We start from the raw sequence: 15540 nt of genomic DNA on the forward strand, positions 1-15540 counted from the left end.
GGTGGGAAAGAAATAAAACACATTTTTGTAAACACTGCAGTGCATTTATCAGAGTAGTCATTTTTTAAACCAGCAGATTGGCTATTCAGGTGTGAGAGTTTTCAATGAAATTATACACTGGAATGTCTCCTAAAATCATTTTTGTCTATTGGATAAATTATACATAAATGTTAGCATGAGACATAAAAGGATAGTAACATTTCTATCTAGCTTCCCGTACCACTAAGGTACAGGAAAAATGAAGGATAAAATACAGGCTTAAGGGGTGAGACTACCATTTTGTACTTAAGTATCTCTATGAATTACACAGTGTGATCTTATACTGATATTTCATACTTCTGCTTACATGAAAACTTCAGTATTATGTACCTGTCTCTCTTCAGCATTAAACACTAGTCAATTTTTTCCTCACAAACAGCCATTTGCAGTGTGAAAGCAGATCCTTCTTTCCTGCTGCATTCTTGGTAAACATCAAACAGTCATGTTACTTGCCTTGACCACATGTCTTCAGAGTGTAGCTTTTTCAATATGGTTTTGCACTTGTATGGAATTTCCCTCTTCAGGGAAGAATATTCCTTCATTTTAATTTCAGGATGTGATTACCTTCTAGAAATTTGTCCTATTTCTTATAAAGTGTTTTTAGTGGCATTGTTTTGGTGACATAGTAATGGTCACTTACCCAACTTAAAGGACAAAAAATAATGTATTTTCCTAGTTGTAATAACATGAGAAATAATTTAGGATCTTGCTTACTAAAACCCAACCAAACAAAAAAAAAACAAAAACCACCTCAAGCCATATTACCATGAATCCAGAGTAACATTGGCAGCAAAGTACAGAATTCACAACATTGAACTCAATTGTGGAGAAAGAAAATGTTCTGAATTTTACAGCGACTAGTATTTGTCGCTGCTGGTGAAATTAAACATGCCCTGATATTTCTTTTGGCTTTTTTTGAAATTATGCACTTGAAAAGAGTCTAACCTGAGTCTTTACCACTGCTAGAATCATTAAAGGCAGAAGGGACCTCTTTAGATCAACTAATCCATGCCCACTGCTCAAGTGGGGTCTGCTACAGGAGGTTGCCCAGGACCATGTCCAGTTGGGTTTTGAGTATCTTCACAGATGGAAACTCCACAGCCTTTCTGGGCAACCTGTTCCAATGTTTGACAATAAAACGTGTTTTCCTGTGTTCAGATGGAATTTTGTGTGTCTCAATTTGTGCCCACTGCCTCTTGTTCTGTCATTGGACATCACTGAGGAGAGTCCAGCTCCCTCTTTGTCATCCCCTCCCCTCAGGGATTCAGACACAGACACATTGGTAAGATTCGCCCTGATCCCCTGCGTTCACTGGGACAGAGAGGTTTGACGATCTGCCCCTATATGATGTCTAACTGCCACCTGCAAAACTACCTCAGCAGCAAAGTGAATTTCTCTATAAGAATTCAATGAAATGACAGAAATACTGCTTTATTTAGAGCTGTGCTGTTCTATCAGCACTTCCCCAGGTCTTCTGGAAAGTCCTGACAATTTAGCTTTGAGTCATGCATGCCATGAGAACAGATGTGCTCCTACAAATAAGATTTCTAGCCTTTCACCAGAACACATCCATATGACAGGATCATTTGGGCATTTTTTCTGGGTCTGGCTAATCTGAATGCAAAGCCTACTGCTGCAGCTTTCAGAATGCACTTTATTTCTCATCAAAAGCATTTTCAGAGCACAGGAGTCTACCATGAGCTACTGAAAGGGCTGTATGTGAAGATAAGAAGATTGGCCTGTCTCAACATCCAGTCATTGTCAGGAGCCATCCTGTATAGCTGGTCAATAAGTGACAGTGGCTTCTGATACAGACATACAAGTGTATTAGGAACTCTTCCATTTCATAGGTAGTGGTTGCTACAGAAAGGAGAGCATTTGTCAGCTTCTGCAGTAGATATTTCTTTTTCTATTTAGACAGAAAACTGGTATAATAGAGAAAATTCTGACCCAAATGGATTTAAATGCCCAAAAGCATTTAAAATATAAAATCACTAAGACTAAAATGAGAATACAGAATAATTCTGAAGGATAAAGATTAACGAAGACAAAACCAAATAATCAGTTCTGCCGCTTGGCGTCTGTGTCCCACGCACTCCACAGCACACTGGTCGCACACATCTGGTTGGCTACTGAAAACATGTAGTGTCTTAGAAGCTTTCTACTGAAGTCTTTTTTGGTCAGATACTTTCCATGCAGGGGGAAAAGTCAGAGGAATTACATTCTCCAGAACAAGTAACTCGACTGGAACGCAGAGTGGAGGCCAGTCTTGTCCTCAGAGAGGAGGCGATGAGCAGTAAACTCTTCTCACCTTGCTACCTTTTTTAATTAATCAAGATTTTTCATCAAATTTAAATGTCCCCTAAAGTTCTTGTCACAAGATTTGTAAACACTTATCATGAAGACATTACTAAGTTGCCCTTTTGGTTACGCTCCTGAATGAGAAAAACAGGTTGTAATACTGAATTTTCCCCAAAATCCTTTCCAGTAGCCCTCCCCAATGCATGAAACCCCGATCTGCAGTTAGTGGCAAAGCTACACCGACTTTAACTGCCAGGCTTTTACTCAGCCATTCTTAAACACTTTATGGCTGACATCCAAAATCCCACTGTAAACTCTACTTGCGCACACTTTGCAACTTGTTAACAGCTTAATATTTTTTCTCTCAGGGGAGCTTATCACATGTTAATCATTCCCCCAAGACCAGTAAAATCACACAATATATATTATAACCTCTCATTTTAAACTACAAAATAAAGAATGCCTTTGTCCTAGTGAAATGGACACACAGCTAGTAACCCAAGAAATACAGGGGAAGGAACATGTGACAGCTCTCCTGGTTCGGCATTTGTTGGTAGTTCTGATGTTTGCAATTACCAGGACTGGTGTAATTGTCTCGGAGTCCAGAACAACATTTGCCGGTCTTTGCTCATCATTACAGTGTACTGTGTATTTTCCACAACATTAAAAATAAAAGAAAATGCAAAAACACAGTGAAACTGCAAGGGAACTACAACTCTCTTAGAATAAAGATGGGCTGCCAGTTCAGCTGCCATCGACAAAGCTGATTTCATCCCCATTTGCAGCTTCTTCAGCAGGGTTTAGATCAGGCACTTTCACAGAAAGGAGCTATTTCTTGGTGGTAGGAGTCAAAGCACCCCAGATCTGTGAATATACTAGTTTTGGTCCACAAAATCATGGACAGAATGAAACCCCTATCACTTATGATTGACAGAAAGGATCTGAATTCTCTGGCTTCAGCTACAGAAGATACAGGAGCACTAAATTCTATTTCACTTAAAAAAAATATGTTGTTCTATACATATAATTTAATCATGGATATACATACTTTGTCTCTGAAACCTCATTTAAAACCCAATCCTTATCCCCAAATCTATTTTTAGATCACCTAACAAAGGCTTATTAGCATATTAGTAAAAATATGGCATTCCAATGTGTGAAATGTCACTCCAAAAACTTTCCACCTGAGGCTGGTTATTCATGTACTCCAGCTGACAATGAATCAGTTATTTTTAATGAAATCATATAATGTCATACTTTATAACTGAGAATTTGAAGGAAAAGCTTCCTTCAAAAAATTTCTTTCCATTCTTCTCTTTGAAACATTAAAGGTTGAAATTTTGGGAATAAATTGTGTCCTATTTGGGTGGTACCCAAAGTTTACCCCTCATTGGATCAGCTCAGTGGACAGCCTGGACCTACTGAGGTTTTTATTTTTCTGTAACGTCCTTGGGAACCAAAATCAGAAATAGTAAATGTCTTAGAACAAATAATCTAATTTGAGATTAACATAACGCAGCAAAGCCCTGTAGTTGCCAAAGAGGCTGTTGAAGTCCCTGAGAGAACTTAAGCTCTCAGAGCTACATACACAAGTTTTGCTGAAATGAGGCTTTGAGCAGAAGAGTTTGGTCCAGACGATAGCCTGGATTCTGCTCCCATCTCCTCTGCCTGCTACCTCTTGCAGCTTTAGTCAGATCTAGTAATGGATTTGAGCAATGAGAACCAGCTTTAGGCATGCTTGGGGTGTTGTAAGTCCCTATCTGGGATGCCACCCTTCATCCACACAGTGGCCATTTTATAAATTAGGTTTATAGGCTTTGGGTTTGAGAGTCCCATAAGGACTGTCTGATTTGTGACTGCTCCCACCAAAGCAGGCAAGCACTACACAAGCAGCACAGGACCTAGAAACTTGGAGAATGACATGTAAGCCCTGCTCAGTAAATGTTCTCCAAGCAGACCTAACTGAAGCTGGCAGAATGAGATCCTTCACAAAATGCAATTGCATTTGTTATCCCTTTCAGACACCGTTCCTGGTGGCACATGTAACTTATCTATCCAACCTAATGCCTAGAGCACTTATCTGAAGTGGGAAATCCAAGTTCAGATCCATCTTCGGCCACAGTGAGTTCAAGTCCACAAATCTCCCTTCACAAAAGACAGTCCAAATGCCCAGGATACAGGCTATGAAGCCAACATAAGCAAAGAGGCCAGATTTACTGGGCAGCAGAACAGCAAGGAAAGAGCATGTTTCTGCAGTGCTCAGTGGCTCTCAGGCCTTCTTCTACAGGAAAAAAGTGAGAATTGACCTTGTGCTTCTCCTCCAACTACAATCTTCAAACACCTTTGGAGGGGAAGGAGTGAAACAAACATAAGTGCGGTGTTTATTTTAAGGCCCACCATATTACAATGTTTACCCTGTGCGGGCATGCTTCTTTGTAAACATTATGCCTTTGTCACCAAAGCAATCCTAAATGGCCGCTCTACCAGAGAAACCCCTAGCTGGCTAGCTAGTCAGCTTATTTCTGTCTTTTAGTTTCTGGGATATGCGTGTCACATTCACAAACTCAGTGCTGCCTAATTTCATGCCAGAAGATACACAAAACCCATACACAGGGAATCGATTATGCTGTAAAGGGGAATAAGAGTTTAAGGATTCCAGGGGAGTGATGGCAGTAGTAATATTAATGAGGGCTGCAGGTGCCTCTGTTGTTGTAGTAGTAAAGCACACAGACAGTGTGCCAGCTCTAGGGATATTACGCTCTGACTTAGCGACACAGAACAGCAGAGAAATGAAAAAAACAATGATGTGTCTCTACTGAGGAGCACGAAAGGAGAGCTTCACGGAAGGAAGGAATTTTAAAGACATATTTAACGGTGATAAAGAAGAGTATGCTGGGCATACCAAGTAGGAACTGGAGGTAAGGGAGATGGACATTACATCCTCCTGATATGTGCGCATCTGAGCCGAACTGCTGCTAAATAGAGTCAAGGGCAAAATGTCATGGAAGAACACAGGTACTTGGGAACATGCAAAGGATAAAAGCTTATAGATTCATGATAAGAAAATTATTGTGGTTTAATTAAAGACTTCTGAAGGCCATATTTTTAACCATTACACTGTTAATAAAACACCAGCTGCAAATAATTTTAGGGACAGAATGAATCACAAAGTGCATGGGAGATGGCAGGGTCTAGGATGAGCGTTGCTGCGGCGGCGGGAGCGTGGCTGAGAGGCAGGAGGCAGCAGATGTATTTCAGGCTGTGCCACTGGCTTGTTTCTTAACGGAGTGAATCACAAAGATTCAAATATTCAAAAGCAGCTTCTAATTCCAGGTGCTTTGCCTTACACACTGAGTCTGTCTTTACAAAAGCGCTGCACACCTGCAACTCTCTTTGCAGTCAGATGGGATATTCTCTGGATGAAGCCATAAACACCTGAAGCCAAGTTCTGAATAACTGAGAGTGAGGTTTCATGTTGTGGCAAAACCGACCGGCCGGCTAGCTGCTGGTAAAAGAGCTGCCCTGCTCCCACAAATTTTAACTAAAATGTTCCTTTCACAACCCTGCACGCTTTATTCCTTTCTCATCATAGAATCATAAAATCATTTAAGTTGTAAAAACCTTTAAGATCATTGACTCATTCTCACCTCTCTCCTTATTAATGTTGTCGAACACGTCTATTCTTTTCAATTCAAATTTAATTGAAATACACCCACTGTTTAGTACTTTTAATCAGGCCTGTATGTTGAAACCAAGCCTATCACATTTAGTTTCACTCCAGCTGTGCTGCTGCTTCTTGTACCCTGAAACAGCCCTCCTCAATCAGTGCCTCTTATCAGAGCCTGACAGGAGGTGCTGCTTCCAATTCGTCAGCTGGGAGGGAAAGGCTTGCAGTAGGATAGCCACAGGTCTGCCAGTGCCACTCCACAATAGTCAGCCTTTGAGAGGGATTACTACTTCAAATACTCAATTACGCTGAAGAAGGCAGTGGGATCTTTGCCACTTGCGTGTAGTGAAGCCAAGATTTCACCCATTGTCTGCATGCGGTTGCAGCACACCGAGGCTCAGGGTTTTCAGGCTCAACCATAAAAGGTTATTCCCTGCTCCTGAGTTAACTGAGGAGTTGTTGCAGTTAAAGACCATCCAGTATTTCACTGTGACAGCCCCCACAGAGGTAGGTGTGTCAGTTAGCATGGCTGTGAGAACAGGAGGGTAGGTGTTAAACATGAAATCATATTTAGAGCTAACAGGTGCTGAAAGGCAAGGTGGACTTTTTTTTTGCTATACATGAAAGACTGAAAGGCTGAAAGACTACCCAGAGAAGAGCACAGGAAACGCCAGCTACCTTTGTCAGCAACTATTTATAAAAAATCCACATTAATTTAGCTTTTACCGTCCACATGCACAGGTGGACGGTAAAACTCAATGTTAACAATAGCAATAACCCGTTCAGTTATATTAATTTTGCTTCATAATACAACTCTTTTATAAGCAGAGTTATTGACCAAAACACAATCTATGACCAATAATTAAAAGCCAGTACTATGGGCTTATACTCCAATAACCTTCCTATAACCTGATAATATGGACAAAATATGGGCCCTACTCCCAAATGTATACCAATATCCCCAAATTCATGCGTTATATATAACTGACGATACATGGCTATTATTAAAGATTAATATCTAAGTATTATTCTGAAGATTGATAATGTAATGTGCAACCACATTAGGACCACCTAGCTGAAATCACAGCAATTATTTATGTACTGAGTACAGTGCATTCAGTACGAATGACCTTCATCACCTGAAAGTGACCTGCATAAGTCACACACGTCAAGAACCATTCCTCATCCAAAAGAAAGCTGAGAAATTAAATGAATAACATAGTAGGACTCTAGGCACAGGAGAATCGGCTTTCTATAGGCAAGGAAGCTGAACAAAAACATGGCAGCTTGTGCTGTGAAACATTAGCCTATAAATAGAAGTGCAGTATGTTATAAAATAAACATGGAGAAAAAAGAAAAAACTCCAACAGGTTGTTTTCTTTGTGTGCTCGCTGCTGGATTCACAATTATATTTTTGTGCATGGAAAGTACTGTATGAACAGTATAAACAATCTCAGCGAGGTATTTTTTTAGTGCTTCCTGTTCAATATGACTTTTAAAAAAATCTATAGAAAAAAGGCATAATGCAATACCTCTCTTAAAAATAGGGGGGGGGGGGGGGAATCTTGTGACACTTCTGTTTGCAACTGGTTTATTACACTTCAGCAATGAAATAGAAACTACTTAGCACCTGGAATATACACACAGTCTGTAGAACCTGGCATCATCCCTTAGGCTAAATTTTGAATGACTAATTTTATAATTCCTTAGCTATTTACTCAGCACTTGGAAATTTCATTCTGTGGACAAAGTAGACTATGCTCCACATTAGCTGCACTAAGTAAACAGCCATTCAAAGTAAATATTAACAGAATTTCATTTAATGCAGGAGACAATGTCCGTTTGCATTGTTTTATTTTCTTTAAAATGCTGAAGTATTACACTTGTGAACACAGGAAGACTTCTATATCCATTAATATACTCGAGCTTAAACCAGACCACATCCCAAAATGAAGGTCCACAGCACCATTTCATCCAGTATCCACTGAAATGAGTAGAAGTCCTTCCACTGACTTCTAAGTGCACTGAATCATGTGGTTAGTCACCATTGCATGATTTTAAAACTACATGTAGATGGGTTGTTTCTTCTTATAAATATATATGCTCATAGTTTAATCACTAAAGTGGAGTTCTTTATACAAAACTTTACTCATGCTCAACAGAAAATAGGGATTAGGTTTTTTTAAAGTAAACATTTTTCATGTCCAAAAATAGCTAAAATTGAAAAGCTTTCACAAGCATAAAGAAAGATATGAGTTTTGTCAGGTTCTCACATGCTTACCTCTTAACTTATTACTTCCATGTTAGGTAAGAGGACTGCAATCAAGTTTAATAGATACAACAAAGAGCTACTTTTAGTCTTGTGTAGGCCAACAGAAAAAAAATCAGTTTCTTTTTTTTCTTATGAAGAGGTAAATACATGGCACAACAGAAGAAAAATTGATCACAGTTTACTACCAAAGGTGAGAGCTATCCCGTGCAATCCAATTGTATCCACCCCCGGGGGACACCCACAACATTTTAGATATTTATCCATGCAAGAACCAAATAAAGTGAAAAAGAAAACAGTTATTTTCAAAGCCTAAAGGAAATATGTGATTTTGTTACATAAGAATGATATACCCCAGGAACAAGAATTACTTGTACCTACATCTCCCTGGGCTACCTCAAGGATATTCTGAGGCAAGCTGCTGACTTCCAAAAAGACAACTTAAGCAGCTGCAGAAATGCTCAAAAGGCATTACACTGTGTACAAAAATACTTCCTTCATGTGGGGCAGAGCAGGTCCTACACACAAACTCTGGACCTGTGTGTTTCCTTGGCTTTGGACAAGAGACTGAGTGAGAAGGTACAAGATAGGAGACTCTCAGAGAGATTCTCAGAAACATTGCCAACTTACATATTAATTTGTGTCTTTTGACTTCTACAGCGCTTACAGCTAACACAAATAACTTCACAAATGATGCACACACACCTTCTGTGAAATAAATATGGAAAGAGTGAGAGCAAGCCAGAGCAAGATTGCCCTGTGCATCCCAGTTTGCAGCTATGGGCCATTCAGCACTTCTGCACTTCTCCTCGGCAGGTCACAACATCACACATACCTCGCGCAGCGCAGGGAGGCCTGTGGGGGCTGAGTAATGCAAGTGGGACTCAGGAAGGAGTTGTACTGCTGGAGGAAGAATAATAAGAAAAGCAATTTGACAGGCACCCTGATGTTCCTTTAGCTGGTAAGCGTCTTTCTGTGTGCTTTGCTTCGTAGATATGCATGAGAGCACGAAATCCCACCTCCTCATCATATGACTCCAAGGAGATTCTGTTGCCAGGATGCTGCAGCATTCTCTACCTAATTTTATTGTTAAGTGGGACAGCACTGACTTGAGAGACCAGACTATTCTCCTTTATGTGATGTGCAATAACTCAAATTCATATAGAAGTTTGTACACACAATATTGCCATTAATAAAACTGTTTTTATTAGAAGATAACAAAGATGTTTATTTTCATATCATAAATTTTTCTTTCCTTACCGGTATTTTTTTCTATAGAGAAACAGGTTAACCAAGTATGCATGTTAAAAATTGGTTCCCTAGTTTCTGCCATATGATCTCAATACAAATGCTTTTAATTTCCAGATGTAATGAAAAGATCCTCTTGTGTATTTCTAAAGGCTCTCCTGGATGTTACTTTCTGGTTTATAAATTGCTTTCAAAGCTGTTTACGCAATACCAAGTAGTTCATGATACAATCCAATAAGCACAGTGTCATTCTGGAAAGCATCAGGCAAAGAAAATATCAAAATCTATACTGAAACACAAAGCACAGTAACACAAAATTATGTTTATTTCTGAAGGCAAGGAGAGAATCTTTTTTGCTAAATGTTTATGCAGTGTGAAAAGCAAGCCTAGCCTAATCATGGAAACTATACAGCGCAAATTCATTTTACATTGGACGAAAAATGTCTTCTGAACATCGTTCTCTTTCTTGTGAGAGCTGCTATGCCAGATTTTTAAGGTGTCCAGTTTGAAGAGTATGTGCACCTGAAGCACCCGCATGTGTTTCTGGAGTAATGAGGTGGAGTCACTTAATTTTGGATGGGAGGGCTGTTATGGTACAGCATGAGAAGAAGGAGGACAGGAGCAGCACACACATTTGGGATTAACTGAAGTTTAAGTAGACATTTATGGGTTATCTACTCATATGAAGTCCTGTTAACATTACTGTAGAAACAGCTAGGCATTTCCAGGGTTACAGTTCATGTTATCCCAAAATGAATGTCTGATAAATTTCATCCTTAAGCTGGCACTTCTTTCCAGCAGCTGTCATGTGCTATTTGTGCTCAATTGCAGCAGGTAGGCAAGATGTATCTTTCCACCACCACTTGTTAGCGACACAGCTGAATTAGAAGCAGAGAAGAAAAAATCCAGTGCACAAAGTAGGGGAAGAGACACATGTAAAACCACCCAGGAATGCCATCTGATTCAGGATGGGTAAGGGATGGGAGAGCATTAGGGACAGAACAGTTCTCTGTTTCTGGAAGGAAGCCCATCCTTAGCTGGAGGGATACAGTGCCAGCAGCTTGAGAGAGAAGTCCATGCAGACAAAATGCTTAACGCTGTGCACAGAGTAAATGAGTGAATGGAGTTGATCGTTCAGGGCACAGCTGTTTCCTGGCGTAGCACCAAAATGCAAGTGATTCTTCCTCAGCATATATGCTGTACAGAAGAAGAAAAAGATGTTGTGGACGCCTGCTTGAGCAGACTTTTCTGACCTCCACAGTATTGCTGACAGCACTATCCATTTGCTTGGAATAGCTAAAAATGCACGTGGTAGATATTGTGGTGCCCAGCAGGGCCAATTTGAATGGGAACTGCTAGCAGCTTTTCATTCTGGGTTACATGAAAGGCTTGGTGGGTGACATCACAACCTAGGTCTATCCTAGGGATTGGCAACTGTTGGAGTCAGATCTTGTTGATGTGCCCTAAAGATGTGCCCATGGGCCACCATTTGAAAATCCTGCTTTGAAGTCCAATTGCTCTGTATTATTCTTGCTAAGATAATCATATCCTATCTCATCCCCAGAAGGACCTGGATATAGAAAACCTGATGTGACTCTGTTCTGTGGTAGATGAATTCCATGGCTGGGCTACTGATGATGTAGTTTGACGTTACAGACAAACAAATTTAATGGCCAGCTGCTACCAACACTGGCAATTCTTTCCCCCCTCTGCTCTTTCTTCATGCCCTGGCAGGTGGAAAGGTATGTGTTGGAGGAACTTCTCTGACTCAAGGAAAGAGAAGCAGTGGTGTGTGCAGAGGGGAATGCTAGCACATAGGTCCTGCCCCGTCACCTGGGCTGGCATTTATATATATAGCAGCGAAATGGCCTAGGGAGCTAACTTAGCATAAAAATTAGCAGTTCATTTCACAACTATTCGTCAAAGGATTGAGTAGCCACGGCAGCTCCAAATATCTCAGCATCCAAGACAAAACTGAGCTTTGTTGCCTTTAATTCACTTTAGAAGTAGATACTGTAAACAGGAAAACCTGTTTACACAATGTGAGTGTCCACAAACAGACCTATTCGGTAATGCTTATCCTACTTCATTTTACACTAACAGCCACAAACAGGAGAGTTCCAAGTATCCAGCTGTTGATATAAATCTGGTGGCAATCTAATCCGCTAAGGAATTTACAAATAAAAATACTTTGACTCACTGGTAGTAGTGGTACACAGTCTTTCTTATGGAAGAACATACAGCTAATAAAATTCAGTACACTTTCTTAAAATTGACCTAAATAAAAACTGTCCCAAACCACACTTCTCTCAATCTTTCCTTTATGCAAAGTGTATTTGCCCTGAACCTATGTAATTGTTTGTTTTGTAAAACTTTCATAAAAAAAAAATGGAATTTCTACATTCTAACGGTATCTCTTAGGAAAGGGGGAACAGGTGTGAGAAATGTGATACTACAACCAAGTTGACAAAGAACCCTGTATCTTCCACAATACCTGCACACATTTGCAGTATTGGACCAAAGTACAGGACAAACGCTTGGCTCTTACCACTGCATTAGGTGTTCTAGAAAGAGTAAATCTCAGGCAGATAATAGGAAATGCCACCACCTCCCTGAGATGGACACTTCACATTTTTACACTGACTCCTATTTCATTTAGAATTCTCCTCTTTAAATAGCTAAACACTGAGCTCAATTAAATGTATTTAGTAAGCAGAAAACATTGTCATATTAAATATACATTCTCCATGAAGATATAGTTATGTTTGAAGAGAAAAATCTTTCAGCCTTCAGAATTACATCTGCTAGCCAATACTTAGACAGAGGAACTACATATTCCTTATTTTCTTCTTTATGTTTCTTGTACGTTATCACTATGTATGTGTTAGCTAGCTGTAGCCCAAAGCAGAGCCCCAAATCTGATGCTTTCCAAACTATTTGGGAGTTCAGGAACAACAGAGTACTCCCCATGAGAGGCCCTAGGCTCTGGAATCTGATTCCTTCTTTGGTCTACTAGTTCCTGGATTTAGAAACATTCCAGGCATGCTACATAGTTCCTCTTATCTTGCAGATGTTCAAAGAGGATGAGGCCTGAGAGATGGAAGGGCTGGAAATACGAAGAACCACGTAGGTGGGGTTTCATAACACTGATCCCTAGAGTGTCTTTATTTTTTGTGGGAGAATATGCAAATAGGAGCATTCACAGTTGGAAATTCTGATGAACTGAAGAACGTATGAAACCTTGTAGGCTTTCAGCATGCTAAATGCTGAAAGGTACTGGGAGCTGTGGCTCATTATGCATGTATTTTACTTGTCCCACAACAAAAACAGTATGAAGAAACCATGCAGTACAATTGAGTTCCAAATAACTGCACTTACTAAATAATACACAAACATGCAAGATATAGCTAGGGGCATGCTGCTGCTCTGACTGGTTTCTGGCAGCTTCTATAAACACAGAGGGTGTTATTAAAAGGTTCACAAGTGATTTAAAGAGACACTAACGTATCCTTATACACTGAGAAATCAAATTGGTGCTGCAGAAATCAAATCAATAAATAAAAAGAAATGTAGACTGTAAAAAGAAAGCATTCCACTATGTTGTCCTTTATTTTTTTATGAGAAAAAGTAAAATGCAATGGTTGAAGGAATTTGGGTCAATAAGAATAACATCTTTAAACACCACAAATCATTACCGAGAAAGATTCATAAAATAATGCTAAAATAATACTGAAGTGGTCTGAAAACGGAAGTGGTATGGGCTTTATCTAGTGTCAGCAGCCTGTGAGGTTATTTAATAAATTGTATTTATGCTATAATTGTTAACCAAACAAGTAATAAATAATTATATACAAATCTCCCTCCAAACCAAAATCAAAACAATAAAAACCTTTAACATAAATGCAATAATACTAACTACCAAGACAGGCATATCCACATTATGGACCCTCTATATCACTCAGACAAAATACAAGGACATTAAAGCAGGCATAAATGTAGATAAGATTAGGCCCACCTTAAAGAAATTTTTGTGGAACTGAGAATTGCATTTATAGAATTAAGTTCCCTCTTATTTTACCACTTTCTGCACAGACATTAAATCTAATTCCTCTGGTGTTCACATAGCACAATCCCAAGTGCCTTTAAAGACAGAAGGGATAAACATTACTATTGAGTGTTCCTTTAGATGGAATGATTGTACAATACATATGCCCAAATACAGTACAATAGGACACTAGTCTGTGTGTGTTTATATATATATGTATATGTACAATTATACATGTAAATATACATATATTTATAAGTATAAATTTATATATCTGCATGGCTCATTACACACAACAGTGCAGTTCAGTTTGCATCATATTACATCTTGATATCTGACATTTTGGGATTATGCAATTCAATGCCCTATCAGGGTACAAAAGTGAAACGTGACAGAAGAAACATCTCTGAAAATAAGTTTGGAATTTCCTACCTTGTGCATTATTAAAAATAGAGCTTTAAAAATACATCAGCACACACCATTATATAGCATTCTCACCACAGGCTTCCCCAGTTAGCGGAGAAGTGGGGCCATGGGAGAACTCCTGGCTAAGTTATAGTCAAAGAATTTTCTGTATTGAACACCAAACATATGAGAAGTGCAACCAAGACCAAAGTGTACCCTGTCTACAAGAAAACATTTCAAAGGTTGTGCATGAATTGGTGCCATCTAATGAAGAATGTTAATGTCAGAATCTCATTTTCTTTTTCATATTTACTGACCACATTAATGAACTGGCCAACATTTCAAAGCACTGAAGGATAAATAATAAAAAATTATTTTTAATTGAGCGTCAAACTGATACCATGTAATGAAATCACTAACTTATTACATTGTCTTTTACTGTATGAGGTTGTGGAGTCTCCCACTCCGGAGACATTCAAAACGCACTTGGACGCCGTCCTGTGCAACCTGCTGTAGGTGACCCTGCTCTGGCAGGGGGGTTGGACTAGATGATCCCCAGAGGTCCCTTCCAACCCTGACTGTTCTGTGATTCGGTGTGTTCAGTACATTTTAATGCATTCTTAACTTAGCGTGAAAGATGCTTAACACAGCACGACAGAAAAACGTGTAGCACAATGGATAACATATGGTTTGTGGGGAACTTATGCACAGCCTAGAATTGGTAGTCCTAGTCATAGTCTTGTTAAAAGTTGTTTCCAGGGGACTGACTGGAATCAGGACTGAAGATTCATGAGAAAACAGAATTGTTTGGGTGTGGTTTATCAGCACCTTTCATGAAGGATGTACACAGTGTAAATGCAGAAGTTGTACTCGGAGGATATCCAAACATCACATTACTGATTTCTCTCCAAAGGGCAAATATCCAATAAGGCCCAAACTTCTACCACATGGCAGCAAAGTCAAGGTATTTAACTTACACATTTTTTTCCAGCTGTGATTTATGGGAGTGTTTGTAAATTAATACAGGCATTTCCTATGAAAGAAGCAACAAACCTACCATTGTGGCAGCCCAATCCTCAGTTACACTAAAGCTGCTTTATACTTCTTTATCACTACCAGGATGTTAAAGAGAGCAAAGAATATCTGAGAATATCTCCTCAGCAGTCAGCGACTCCTAGCATTCAGGGTTCTAATTTGAATCCCTGATTCAGGGGATTCGGACACAAATATTCTGTGCTTTTTGAGGCAAGTGCAGTGTAAGGAAGAAGTCTTCTTACTTGTTTTACCTGTCTCTGTTATGGGCATCTGTTTTAATTTATTAGCTCCCTGAGGCAGAGGCATTTTGTAAAACACTTGCCCAACATGCAAATTCAGTGTAGGCAATCATCTCTAAACAATTCAAACAGACATCTCCTCTGCCTTCATTTTTTTTTTCCTGTAGATTCTCTAGGAATCAGCATCAGGAAGCAGCAGCTTCCAAAAAGCCAAACAATTCAGTACCTGCCTATACTAGACTGATGTAAGCAACGGTTTTGTGTGTATGACATTTGCATTGTGTTTCTCACT

The sequence above is a fragment of the Vanellus vanellus genome, assembly GCF_965231255.1.
Source record: "Vanellus vanellus genome assembly, chromosome: Z".
In the NCBI taxonomy this organism is placed as follows: domain Eukaryota; kingdom Metazoa; phylum Chordata; class Aves; order Charadriiformes; family Charadriidae; genus Vanellus; species Vanellus vanellus.